We start from the raw sequence: 12,956 nt of genomic DNA, 5'->3' as shown, positions 1-12,956 counted from the left end.
CCCAGGGACACCTGTAGGCTGGGATCTGATGGCCTTGGGGGCAGGAAAGGGTACCCTTTCTCCAAGCCCACCCTCACCCTTTCTTTTTAAGAAAGCAAGCAGGTAGGGGCTGCTGTTTGAATGCACGCATGAAAACTCAAATGAGTTTAATTTTCTTTCATTAGGTACCAATTAAAAGGACATTAGGTGGCCTGAAGGAAGGCCTATGGCAGTTGCTGCTGGCTTCTGCCTCAGGACTCCTTTTCTCCGGGCTTTCTCATGCCCACACTGGCTACTTCATGGAGGCTGCATTAGGGCTTTCTGATGCTATCCCTCAGAACCTGCATATTCCTTATCTCACACCTTTAGGGCCACCTGCTCCAGCAAGACTACTAACCTCTTAATCCTCAATGACATACGCTCAGAGTGCAGGGCAAGAGGAACTCCACTGAGGATTTGGGCCTTTAGTGGGATGCCAAGGAGGATGTGAATAGAGCATGATGAGATTTGTGTATTAACAAAGTTTCTCTGGGTGGGTGATCAGTGAGTTGGGGTGGGGGTCACTAAAGAGTGAGGGTGGTCTCAGAGAGACCAACAAGGAAGCCAGGCACAGGAAGGAGACTTGGTGGGAATGGCCACTGAGGAGAAAGGTGGTTTGTGTGCACGCACGGGCAGAACTCTCTGTCCCTTTCTGTGGATGGCGTGAGGAAAGGAGTGGTGGCTTTGGGGCCCTTCTCTCATCCACCTGGATAGACGGCCATGCCACTGGCTTTGGAGTGCAAGAAGAACTGCTTCGGGAAAGACAGTTGTGCATTTGGCCTTGAGCATGTCAACTTTAAGATACTGAAGGGGAGAGGAATCAGGAGAAAGTAGGCGGTAGGACAGGAGGCTAGAACTCAGGAGGGTACTGGCTAGAGACTGTGACGTGGCAGGAAGCTGGGTTGGAGTGGGCTGTTGAGCGAGTGAGGGAGTGAGAGGAGAAGGAGTGAAAGCAGTGTAGACAGTTCTTGACACAAAGCTTTGAAGGAGGGAGAGAAAACTCAGGGCCTGCTGCAGAGGCCGAAGGTGAAGTCCCTGGAGAGCGTTACCCCGCCCCCTCCTCCCTGCCAAGTTCCTACATAATGAGAAATAACCAGCCCTACCATGCTGAGGCGGGGTCCTGAGGCCCAGTAATGGGGCTCATCACAGAGATCGATTTAAGCTCATTGCTTGGGCTGTAGGCCAGCCACAGTTCCTGGAGAGGGGAGGAAGGCAGTGCTGTGGGTAGGGGCGTTTGATAAGTCTGGGGTCTAAGGCCTCTCGGAGGAGGAGGAAGCTTGGCTCTTTGAGGAAACTCCCAGGCAAGTCCAACACCCTGAAGCCTCTGCTCCTGCTCCTCCCAAGCCAGCGAGAGCAGGGGGAACCCTCCCCACAGCCCTCAGCTTTCTAAAGTGCCTGCTCCAGGCTGGTATGTCCCCTTCTGCACTGGTGGCACTGCACAGCTCCAGCCATCAATCCGGACATCCCCAGAGTCAACCAGGAAAGTCAATATTTAATTTGGGCACCATGTTAATGCCATCGATCGGCAGCCCCCTCCCACTCCCACTTCCTCAGGCTTGTTTGTCCCTTCCTACTCACTGCATGCTCTGTGGTGGGATGCTGGAACCCAGCAGAGGCACAGCTCAGCTTGGGGTTGGTGGTGAGAGGCTGGCCTGCCTGTCAGTGCTGTTTGGAGACGCCCTGCTTCCTGTCCTCACTGAGAATCAGCTCTGCTCTGAGCATCCTGAGAGAGCAGTGACTCTGGGGGATGAGGGTCGAGGGTAGGTCAACTTTCTGGGTCTAATTCCCTTAGGGTTTATATACAGAGTATGTGATGCTGTGGAACCCACATGAGGACCCTGAGATGAGGGTCCCTCTCTCTCTAGATCCTAGAGGGAAGATTGGGGGAGAATTTGAGCTGAGAGGCTCAGAACCCAGCCCAGCAGCAAAAAGTAAAAATAAGAGAGAAGAAAAGAAGGAGGAGGCTAGAGCAAGGGCAGGGCTGCCTTCAAGGCTGGGCTGGTTTCCCTCCGCCTTCTATTAACACAGGCTCTTCTGTAGCCCAGACAGGCTTTGATCTTACTACACAGACCACGCCTGCTCGGGAACTAATTGCTCACACCCATGTCTGTCTGTTCCCTGGCAGCAGAAGATGACCTTGAACTTCTGACCCTCCTTCCTTTGCCTCCAGAGCAGTAAGATTCTAGGCATGAGCTACCATGTGGTGTTGGGAATCAAACCCCCGCCTTCTTGAATATTAGACAACACTCTACCAAAGAAGCTACATTCCCAGTCCCGCCTCTCAGATCAACCAATGCCATATCATTGATGGCATTGTTGGGCAAGCCTACCTGATACCTACCTAGCTCTGGATGACTTGGTGGGCAGTCTTTTTCCAACCTGGCATATATCATCATTTTATGTACACACCACAGCATACATCAAACACTTTCAAATGCTTTGATGAACATATCCAGAATTTTGCTATTAAAAATCCCAAGACGGTTATTTTTGTTTCAGATAGACGAATTTCTACGTTTCATAGACTAGTGTGTCTTCCATTATGGATCCGAATGGAAAGGCCAGACTCTTTTAAATGAATAGAACATTTACGTATGTCCTCCTGGTGCAGATGACCCCTATTCTGAGTTACCCAAGGACTCCTCAACAACCCAGATGATCTGCTTTGGGCCTTTTAGTTAAGCCTTGGGCTAGGAGAATGTGACTTGGCCATTCCGTAAATATTGTCTGTGTTGGGTCACAAGTGGGTTGATGATAACAGAAAGATGAGGAAGAGATAGTCTCTAAGGATACCAAGGTGGCAAAGCTGGGGAAAGCCATAGATATTCTTTCCTGAGGCCTCTAACTGTTCTTTGAATGAATGTGAACCTTCTCTCACAGTTCAAGAGCCCTAGCATGCTTTGGTCCCCACCACTGTTTGCCCGTGTTCCCATTGCTCTTCTCAGACTCAGCTGTGGCTACCTTGTGGCTGTTTCATGATTTGTGTCCTGCTAGGGACTTTGAATTTGCTGTATCTTCTGCTCCAAAGACTTACTATTCCTCTTTTTTTTTTTTTTTTTTTTTCCTGGTTCTTGTTATTTTCTGCTGTTGTTTTGGAGACAGGTCATACTATACCCTGGCCTGACTTGACCTCAGCTGTGATCCCCCTGCCTCAGCCTCCCAAATTCTGTAATTACAGAAGTGTGTCACCATGCTCAGGCCGCTCTTTTTTTTTTCATATTTATATCAAATAATAACTCATTCAGGCAAGGATGCAGGGAAAGGGGAACACTTATTTATTGCTGGTGCAAGTGCAAACTGGTCCAGCCGCTCTGGAAATCAGTGTGTCAGTTCTTTAGGAAGCTGACAATTGGTATAGTTTAAGATCCAGCTAGACCACCGTTGAGCATACCCAAAGGACTCTACATTCTACTACAGAGCCACTTGCCCAGTCATGTTCATTGCTGCTGTATTCGTAAAAACTAGAAACTGGAAACAGCCTAGATGTTCATCAACTGATGGATGATAATGAAAATGCAATACACTCACGCATGGAACATTATTCAACTGCTAGGAAAAATAAAAGTATGAAAGTTCGGATACATGGATAGAGCTGTAAAAATCCAGAATGGGTTAACCCAGACCCCATAAGACAAATATTATATGTTTTCTCTTATATGTGGATGTTAACTTTCAAGCCTTCCATGTGTGTACTACAACTGGAATAACCACAGACATTAGTTATCTAGTAAGGAACTAGAGGAAGGGAGAGCATCTCCAAAGTAAAGGAAAATAGAATACACTGCCATGGAGAGACAATGGGGAAACTAGAGGAGGAGAATTAAATAGAGAAGGGAATGGTTGAGAAGAGGAAATGAGGGAATACGGGGATAGAGAGGTAACACTAAAGGGCATTTGAGAAACTGTATAGAAACCTACTACTGTAGAAGGTTCCGGAATATATACATATGTGAAAGGATTCTAAATGGAGTCAGAGAAAAATTGAGCTGGTGTCTAACTAGAAGCTTCAAACCCCTACTGAGCAGTACTCACGATACTGGAAGGTAGTCAGCATACTCTCAGAGGAGAAGGTTAATCCTTAATTCCTCCAGTATAGAACAGTGACCAGCCTATAAGACATCCTGGTGCAATGGTGGCACAAATGTTGTGGGAGTAGCCAACCATTTACTGACTGGCTTTAAGGCCTGCTCCATGAGATTGAACCCATATCTGACACTGCTAAAGTGTTCAAGAACCTGAGGCTAGAGAGGTCACAGGCCTAACACTATTAATCTGCTAAAGGAACGTAACAGTGAAATTATTTCTAGTGACATCTTGCCATAGCCACAAACCAGTGCCTCGCTCGGCTCTCATCAGAGGAGCTTCTTCCTGTGGTAAATGGGAACTAATAACTGGACAATGTGCAGAGAGTGAGAGACTGAGAGGCCTCAGTTCCAAATGGGACGTTTTCATCAAGGCCCTTCCCTCAAGGCCCTGGGATCTATGTGAAAGAGGAGGGGGAAAGGTTGTAAGAGCCAGATGATGGATGAAAAAGGAAACAGTGTGATCACTGAGGCACAAATAAACTCACAGGCACTGTGGCAGCACACACAAGTTCAAGCCACATGGGGTCCTAAGACTGAGATGGGCAGGTAGACACAGGGCTCCCCCCCCGAACCAAGACGCTCTCTGCCACTGATACATGCTGGCAAAGGAAAAAGTCAGTTTTTCCCAGGGAGTGTTGCTGGGTATATTAGCTACACTTCCGGTCAGGCCTCATGCCCAGGAACAATTGGACAATACAGAACAAGCTCAATGGTATTTTTATAGACCGTTTTGTCCCGTTTTGCTTCGGTTGGGCATGTTTTCTTTGTTTTCGTCATATTGGTTTTTTTGCTTGTATATTTTTATTTTCATTTTTGTGGGATTTTTTTTGTGTTTCTTGTTTTTGTTTTGCTTTTGTTTGTTCTTAAAGGAAAAGAACGTAAGGTCAGGTTGGTAGAGAGGTGGGAGGAAGCAGGGGAGGGAAAACATCATTTCACTCAGATGTTGAGTTAACAAAAATTTTAATAAAAATTTTGAAATAAAGAAAATATATTTATTTTATGTTTATTAATGTTTTGCCTACATGTATGTGTACTATATGCGCGCCTGGAACCCACGGAGGTCAGAAGAGGACACTAAGTACCCTGGAGCTGGAGTCATAGATGGTTGTGAGCCACTCTGTGGGTGCTGGGAGCCTAACCAGGGTCCTCCGTAAGAATGAGCATTCTTGCCGGGCATGGTGGCAAGTGCCTTTAATAGGGAGGCAGAGGCAGGTGGATCTCTGAGTTCAAGGCCAGCCTGGTCTGCAGAGTGAGTTCCAGGACAGCCAGGATTACACAGAGAAACAAAAACAAAGACAAAACAATTTTTTTTTTTAATTAACCGTTAAGACATTTCTCCAGTCTCCTAATTTACTCTTGATGAGTGCTACGGAAGGGCCGTGGTTATATCTTGCTCTCTTTGAATCATTAAAAAAATAACATATATGGGCCAGGCATAGTGGCACAAGCCTATAATCCCAGCACTCAGAAAGGTAGAAGCAGGCAGATTGCTGTGAGTTCGAGGCCAGCCTGGTCTCTGAAGTGAGTCCAGGACAGCCAAGGTTACACAGAGAAATACTATCTCAAAAAACCAAACAAAAACAAAAAAACCCATATATATATATATGTGTGTGTGTGTGTGTGTGTGTGTGTGTGTCTGTGTGTCTGTGTATTTATATATACACACACACACATTTCTATATGTATTTATGTAAACATGCACACATGTGTATGGAGATGCCTATCATTTATGAGTGTGTGGAGGTCAGAGAACATCTTGTGGGAGTCAGTTCTCTCTTTCCACAATATGGTTTCCAGGACTGAACTAGGTAGTCACATCAGGTAATGAATACCCTTACCCACTGAGCCATTTCACCAGTCCTGGATAATTTTTTAAAACCACATCATATTAATCTTTCCGAAGTACTATTTCTTTAGATGTGAAATTATAGCTAGTACGTTCTTGCCTTCCCACTGGCCTGTGAGCTCCTGAGTACAGAGCAGGGTCCTAGTCACTGACAGGAGTGCTGTTCGCCTGGCACACCGTAGGAACGTCAGAGGCGATGCTGAAGGAAGCAGTGAAGAGCCTGGGAGGGAAGTGCCCAGAAAGCAAGTGGAACCGGAGGTCTGGGTCTTGGTGGCTGTTCTGCTGCCGGCAGCCTGTGTCTGTGTCTACAGCTGGGGTGGGTGGGAGAGCAGGCCGAAGCCTGCGCAGGCCTGGGAAAGGGGGAGCCCCACAGGACACCAGCCTCGGGGCATGCATATTGCAGAAGGCTCATTCCTTGAATATTAACACGCTGCTGGACCGGCAGCCTGACTGCTTCTGAATTTTTCACTGTCAAGGCCAGTGGCTGACTGGGGATGGGGGGTGGGGAGGACCCAGCATCCAGAAGGCCATATACTTTTACGCGTGGTTCACATGCAACTGCTTAGCAGGGGCTTGCTCCCAGGTGGCTGTGTGCTCTGCCGTGTGCATCTACATGTCTGAGCATGCACTGCTTTCAGTAAGTCTGCAGGGACAGGGTGAACTTGGGTTTGCATGCCATGGCCAGCTCAAATGAGGGGAGGAGGGAACCCAGGAACCACGGAATTCTATTCCCTCCATTGCGCAGTTAGAGGGAAACTGAGGCTGGAGGATACTGAAGTCACACCTCTAGTCCATGGGGGACAGAGTGTCATGTCATTATGCTGGGCAGAGGGGACTTGCTACACCAGAGTAGCCCAGGATATGGCCTGAGGAGGACACAAACATGGATATGAGCAATTGGTTCCAGAGCTGGAAGGGTCTGTTCTCTCTTGCAGGGGGCGGGGGGAGGAAGTGTCAGGGAAGACCGGGAAGGAAAGACTTTCGCTGAACTTACACTAATTGAAAGCTCAGCAGGCAGAGAGAGGGGAAAGGGCACCGGAGGCGGAGGTGCCACATAAGCAAAGGCAGGGAGGCATGAAACAACCTGGCAAGTTGGGAGAATTACAAATAGTGCCATTTGGCTGGAGAGGAGCCTGCATGGAGGGTGGATTGCAGAGACGACAGGCTGTGCAGGCGTGTGTGTGTGTGTGTGTGTGTGTGTGTGTGTGTGCGCACTACGATCCCAGGAGGCTTTATGGGTCACAAGAGGGGATTGTGTGTGAGCTTATTTGCAGGGCTATGGGGATGCCCTTGTGTATAGCACTAAAACAGACTTGCCTTTTTGACTCTATGGAGGAAAAATGAATTCAACAGGAAAACATTTTTTGAGCTCTTATTATGAGCCAGACCCCATGCTGGACCCTGAGGTGGCGATTCTGAACGAACATCACGTGGTCTCAGCTCTGTGTCTGAGGCGCACACAGGCAGGGGTAGCAGGTAGGAGTCTTGGCCCCCAAAGTACCCTGTGTCTGTATTCTCTTAAAGCCTCCTCCAGTCTGATTCACCCCAGGCCCCATCCTGTGAATTTGCAGGAAAGCCCATCTCAACCATTACTGGACCGTCCTCCTTCCTGCACAGGACCTGATGCTCCTGCCTCCACCGTGGAAGAGCTGCCTCCTGTCCTGGCACGGAGAGGCCTGCTGTGCTGGTCCCCATGGACCAGGGCTCTTCCTCTGCCACCTGGGGAAAGGGAGACCAGTATCTCAATACCCACGCTCCGGTTTCCCCGGGCGCATTAGCACCCAGACCCATAGATCCTGTCATCTACCAAGGACATCTCTACTCACGGTACCTCCCCCACCCCAACTGCTGCTCTCTGTGCAACTAGTTGCCAACCTCTTCTCTCTTTGTCCTGTCCTGTTCATCCCTGGAGAACACCTGGCACAGTTGCTTCCAGAAGGTTAGCTTTTTCAAAAGGAGACAGGAGCCATCAGACTTCAAGGGCCTCTCGTGTGTTACCCAGCACAGTTCCCCCAGGCTAGGAAAATCAAAGGCCCTGGCTACCAGCTTGGAAGTAGGAGGGGTGGGGGAGACAGGAAGGGCAGAGCAATTAATATATCCACGAGCTGTCCTGCAGAAAGACCGGCAGCCGGAGTCCTTTGTGGAGACTGCTCTGTAGGCAGGAGAGGTGTGCTGGGGGCCGTGGGAGCGCGCCCCCTCCAATGGCAAGGATTAGGCCAATCTCAGGGAGGGCTCAGATGGGATGGAAGAACAGAGGGAGCCGTCAGAGGAATGAGGTTCCCAGCAGTTGGGGTTAATGGTGAAGAGGACATTGGGTCCCGAGTGTGAAGTTTATCTGGATCCTGAGACGCTGTGGGGATATTTTAATCATGAGTGTTACGCCGCTAGCGTAGAAACACTGTGGGTCTATCAGGAATCTAGAGGAGGCAGCAGCTGGCAGGTGCTTCAGGGACCAGTGGCTGGGGTAGACAGAAAGCAGCTTGGAAGTAATTCCGAGCAACAAGAGACAGGCAGGGCTTGGAGCTGGAAGACAGCCACGAGAGCGGCTTCTGTTTCCAGTGAGGGAAACCCCGTGGCTGTGCCCTAGAAGGGTGCCATGCTAGTCCTGGAGGGAGGGAGGGAGGAGGCTTAGCGCCCCCATCTGCCCTCCGCGATTCCTCAACTTCCCACTAGATGGTGCCGGGAGAACGGGCTCCACCTCCCATTATCCGCCCCTCACCCCAGAAGGATGGCCCTAGACTTGGACCTCTCCAAAGCCGGGTCCCACATGTGTTCGGCTCTCTTCATCCCTCAGAAATGTGGCCTCAGCCTCTGCGGTTTAGTGGTGAGGCCTCGGCCCAAAGACTTCTCTCTGCCGAAGTGCCATCGTGTGGCACCCCGGGTCTGTCTCTACAGGCTTGTTCCCGTGCTCAGAGCTGTCTCAGCTCCTCTGGCTTCTATGTCTGTCTGGCCCAAGCGGATGTGTCCAATACCTTAGGTGTCCAATGGCCTCGCCACTGCTGACTCGCTATCCCCCACGCCCCACGCCTTTCCTCTCTGATCCAATGCCAGAGAGGAGGGATTGGGGCAGGGGTTGAAGCTGGGGACTCATTCCTCTCACGTCTGCCCCCTGCTTCACATCCAGGTCCTCTAAACCTTGGGACAGGGTGGAAAGTTGAACAGGGGTGGGCAAGCCAAGTTGGAAGTGAGGGCGTACTTAACGTTAGTTTCTGGAGAGGAAGACTCACCTTCCATAAAGGCAGGCCAAGGGGCGTGGTCAGTGAGGGCGTGGCTATAGTGAGGCTGGGGGCGTGGCCGACAGCTGGGTAGGCTCTGGGTTTCTGAATCTGGCATCTCTCTCTCTCTCTCTCTCTCTCTCTCTCTCTCTCTCTCTCTCTCTCTCTCTCTCTCTCTCTCTCTCTCTCTCTCTCCTCAGTCGCCAGAGGCCCTCCAGCCCTGGCCTTCAGTCCAATAGACAGACACTTCAGCTCTTGGCCTCACATAACAGAGGCCACACCCAGCCCTTTAGAACTGTCAGGCTCGGTGGGGGGGCGAGAGGGGATTCATCTCTGTGCCTGCGCTGCACCCACTGCGTAGGTGATGACGCTAGTACCCCCGCGCTTCTATTCCTTTCTAGGTGGACAGCTGGAAGGCCTCAAGGCTTGAGCCCCAAAGGATGAGCGGCTCAGGCGCTGGCGTCTCAAGCTTGTGCTCAGACCTGGAGCCAGGTCTAAAAATAGACACAGGCACTGGAAAGCGCCCACCCAGGAGGGGGTCAGGGAGGTCTGAGTCACCAGTCCGGAGTGCCTTTTCTCGCATCCCCCGCGGGAGCAGAGGCAGTCTTGACGGTCAGGCATCACTCCTGGTCTCTTGGCCAGACTGTGCTGTTGGCCATGCCGTGCCCTGCTTCCAGGCCCTGTGAGCAGTAGCAGCCACAGCCGGGAAGGATTAGAAGTTCCTTGGCCTGATTTATTTGGTTGTTTTTGTGCGTCTGGCTGCTGCGCCCACCCCTGGCTGGTCAGTCATGTCTGCACCTGCCCCTCGCCACCCAAGTTCTTTAGGCTGGTCTGGGCTTCTGGGTGTGGACCCGGTCTAGACAAATGGCCCATTTGGGATCTGAGAGGTTCTGGAACAAACGCTCCCCATTCTACAGATGAGAAAACTGAGTTACAAGTGCAAGAAGGGACCAAGCACCCAGAAGACAACATGTGATAGCCTGATAGTTCAATTCGTTGTTCTGCCTCTTCGCTGGTTACTTGCCTGGCTTCCTCTAGGGCCTGTCCAGTAAAGCATTTTCACACTGAGCATGACACCAGACTGATGGCGTGCTCGCCTGTAAGATGAGAGCAATGAAACCTCCTTAGCACTGAGCTGCTGCTGAGAATCATTTTAAAAAGTAGCAGTAGGGGCTGACAAGACAGCTCGGCTGGCCATAGCACCCGCCATACAGGACTGATGACCTGAGTTCGAACCCCAGTCCTGTGTCAAGGTGGGAGAACAGACTCCACAACATAACAGCCAGTTAGTTAGCTGCCGTGTCTGACATCTACGTCTCTTTCCAAGGCCAATTTTTATTTCTTTATGTTTTATTTAGGCCATTTCACAGAAGAAGCTATCATATCAGTCAGAAATGCCATTGGCTTCTTAAAGCCACATAAAGGCAGCCAGGTAAATAATGAAGCAGGACAGAATTTGGGGCTTGGAGGGAATGTCAGCTGATCATGGCTGTGGGGTGCGGGAATCCTTGGGGCTCCTTGTGGGTCCCCTCAATAATGATGGCGACCACTGTGATAATTAGCGTCCTTGAGTGTTTGCTACAGACTTAGCTTAATCTCGTACATTGTCTCATTTAAGCCTCTCAATAGATCATCCCATTCAGCAGATATGGAGTCTGTCTGTGGCTCAGAGATCGGAATGAATTAGCCTAAGACAGCAGTTCTCAATCTGTGGGTCGCGGCCCCCTTGGGGGTTGCATATCAGATATCCTGCACATCAGATATTTACAATACGATTCACAAAGGTAGCAAAATTACAGTCAGGAACTAGTGTTGAAAATAATTCTACGGTCAGGGGTCACCACAGCATGAGGGAGCTGTAGGAAAGGGTCGCAGCATCAGGAAGGTTGAGAACCACTGGCCTAAGAGAACAAAGCCAGGAAATTGCGGAACCAGGGGCAGACCTTTCTGATCTTCTATTTCTATCTTGATGGAAAAGTCGGGTGCATCCCTGCCTGGCTGCTGCGGCTGGTCTTGCTAGCCAAGTTGCCAGGCGTTCACAGCCTAGCCATGGGCACCGCTGGAAGGAGGTGAGGCTGACGTCAGTCACAGCTTCCCTCTCCCCAGAAATTCCAGGATTCTCCGAATCTGTGACTCTATGAGTCCAACTGTCTGAGCCCATTGCATGCAAAGAAAGAATGTGGGAGGCTTCTCTGGCTACTCCGATCCTCCCCTGCCTCACATGACTGGCTGGTTTGTCCTCAGAAGGGGGGGGGGTCCTTTACGATTTGTATTAAGAAAGAAAACAAAACAAAAACACTCAGGCTCTACCACTAGCTTTGGGGAAATGGTACCCAAACCAGGTCCCTCTAGGCCTACTGTCCAGCCGGGCACTGGGTGCTCTACCCAACAAGTGGCCACTGTTTACTGCTTACCAAGGATCTCTCTTGGATCTCCTTCCTCTCCTCTCCCTTCCAAGCATCTGCTCAGATGAACTCATCTGGGAGGCTAGTCCCAACTGCCTTACCCATCCCCAAGGAAGAAGGAAGAGAAAACACATCTGAAGCTAATGCCGAGCAGAAGAGAGAAGGGGGGAAGGGAGGAGGCAGCCAGGAGCTTGTGTGTGCTGTGGTGCTGAGGTCGCAAACACCCTCTGTATGTCTGGAATGGCTAATGTTTATTGGGTTCCAGGAACTATGCTCAGTATTTTACGGGCACCCTCTGAGCAATTCTCCTTGTGAAGTGTGGACAATTCTATTTTGCAAACAAAACGAGGACGATCCCTCCCTGAGTGGGGAGTAACTTGTCAAAACTCAATACTAAATAGATGGCAGAGGTGGGATCCAACCCCATTTATCCCAGGGTCAATCCCTACTTGATTTTTTGTTTGTTTGTTTTTGCTTTTTTGAGACAGGGTTTCTCTGTGTAGCCTTGACTGTCCTGGAACTTGATCTCTAGACCAGGCTGGCCTTGAACTCATAGAGATCTGCCCACCTCTGGCCTCTGAATGTTGGGATTACAGGCATATGCCACCACACCTGACTCTTACCTGATTTTTATAGGTGAATTTTTTTTTTTTTGACAGAGTCTCACTGTGTAGCCCAAGCTAGCCTTGAACTTACGACCCATTTCACCGACCGAGTGTCTGGGAGTCCAGGCCCTTGCCATCATGGCAAGCTTTACTGTCTTCTTTAACAGTAACCATGAGTGCTTTGAGTCAAGCTCTAGCTCTATAAATTACAGTCAGCAAGAGCCAGAGCAGGGTGTAAGCCCAGGCCCAGATTCTGACATCACCCCCGCCCAGGTTCCTCAGTGTGAGTCTCCGGGTCAGTGTCACCTGGGAACTCTGTGGACTTTATGGATGTAGAAGCCGAACACTTTTGCATACCAAGCCTTTCCCATGTGACAACAGTTCCTATTTCACAGGGGCTGTAATGGCCTGGCTCAGAAGTTGTGAGCAGAGCCGAGCTCCCAGCCTTCACTCTGAGAGTTCATTCTCTGAATCCCCCGCTGTCCTGGCGTAGAGGCCGTGGTGGTACCATACAGCTTAGATTGCTGGGCTCGGTGATGTAGCGCGTCTCTTTCGACAAAGCAGTAAAAGGACTTGCTGGGACTCCTGCCATGTGGGCTCTTCCTTGGATAGTGCGCCGTCCTTTGGACTTGTCCCCAAATGACCAGTTCAAATCCATGTTCCATCTGTGTCCTCTGTGAGACCTTGGACTGATTACTCTCCTCCTCTCTGCCTGCTTCCTCACTCTTGGTGCGGAGCCGGTAATAGCGCCAGGGCCTCCTGCAGTGTTGAGAGACTAAATT

This window comes from Meriones unguiculatus, chromosome 3 (genome assembly GCF_030254825.1).
Source record: "Meriones unguiculatus strain TT.TT164.6M chromosome 3, Bangor_MerUng_6.1, whole genome shotgun sequence".
NCBI lineage: Eukaryota > Metazoa > Chordata > Mammalia > Rodentia > Muridae > Meriones > Meriones unguiculatus.
Note: the sequence above shows the minus strand (reverse complement) of the source record.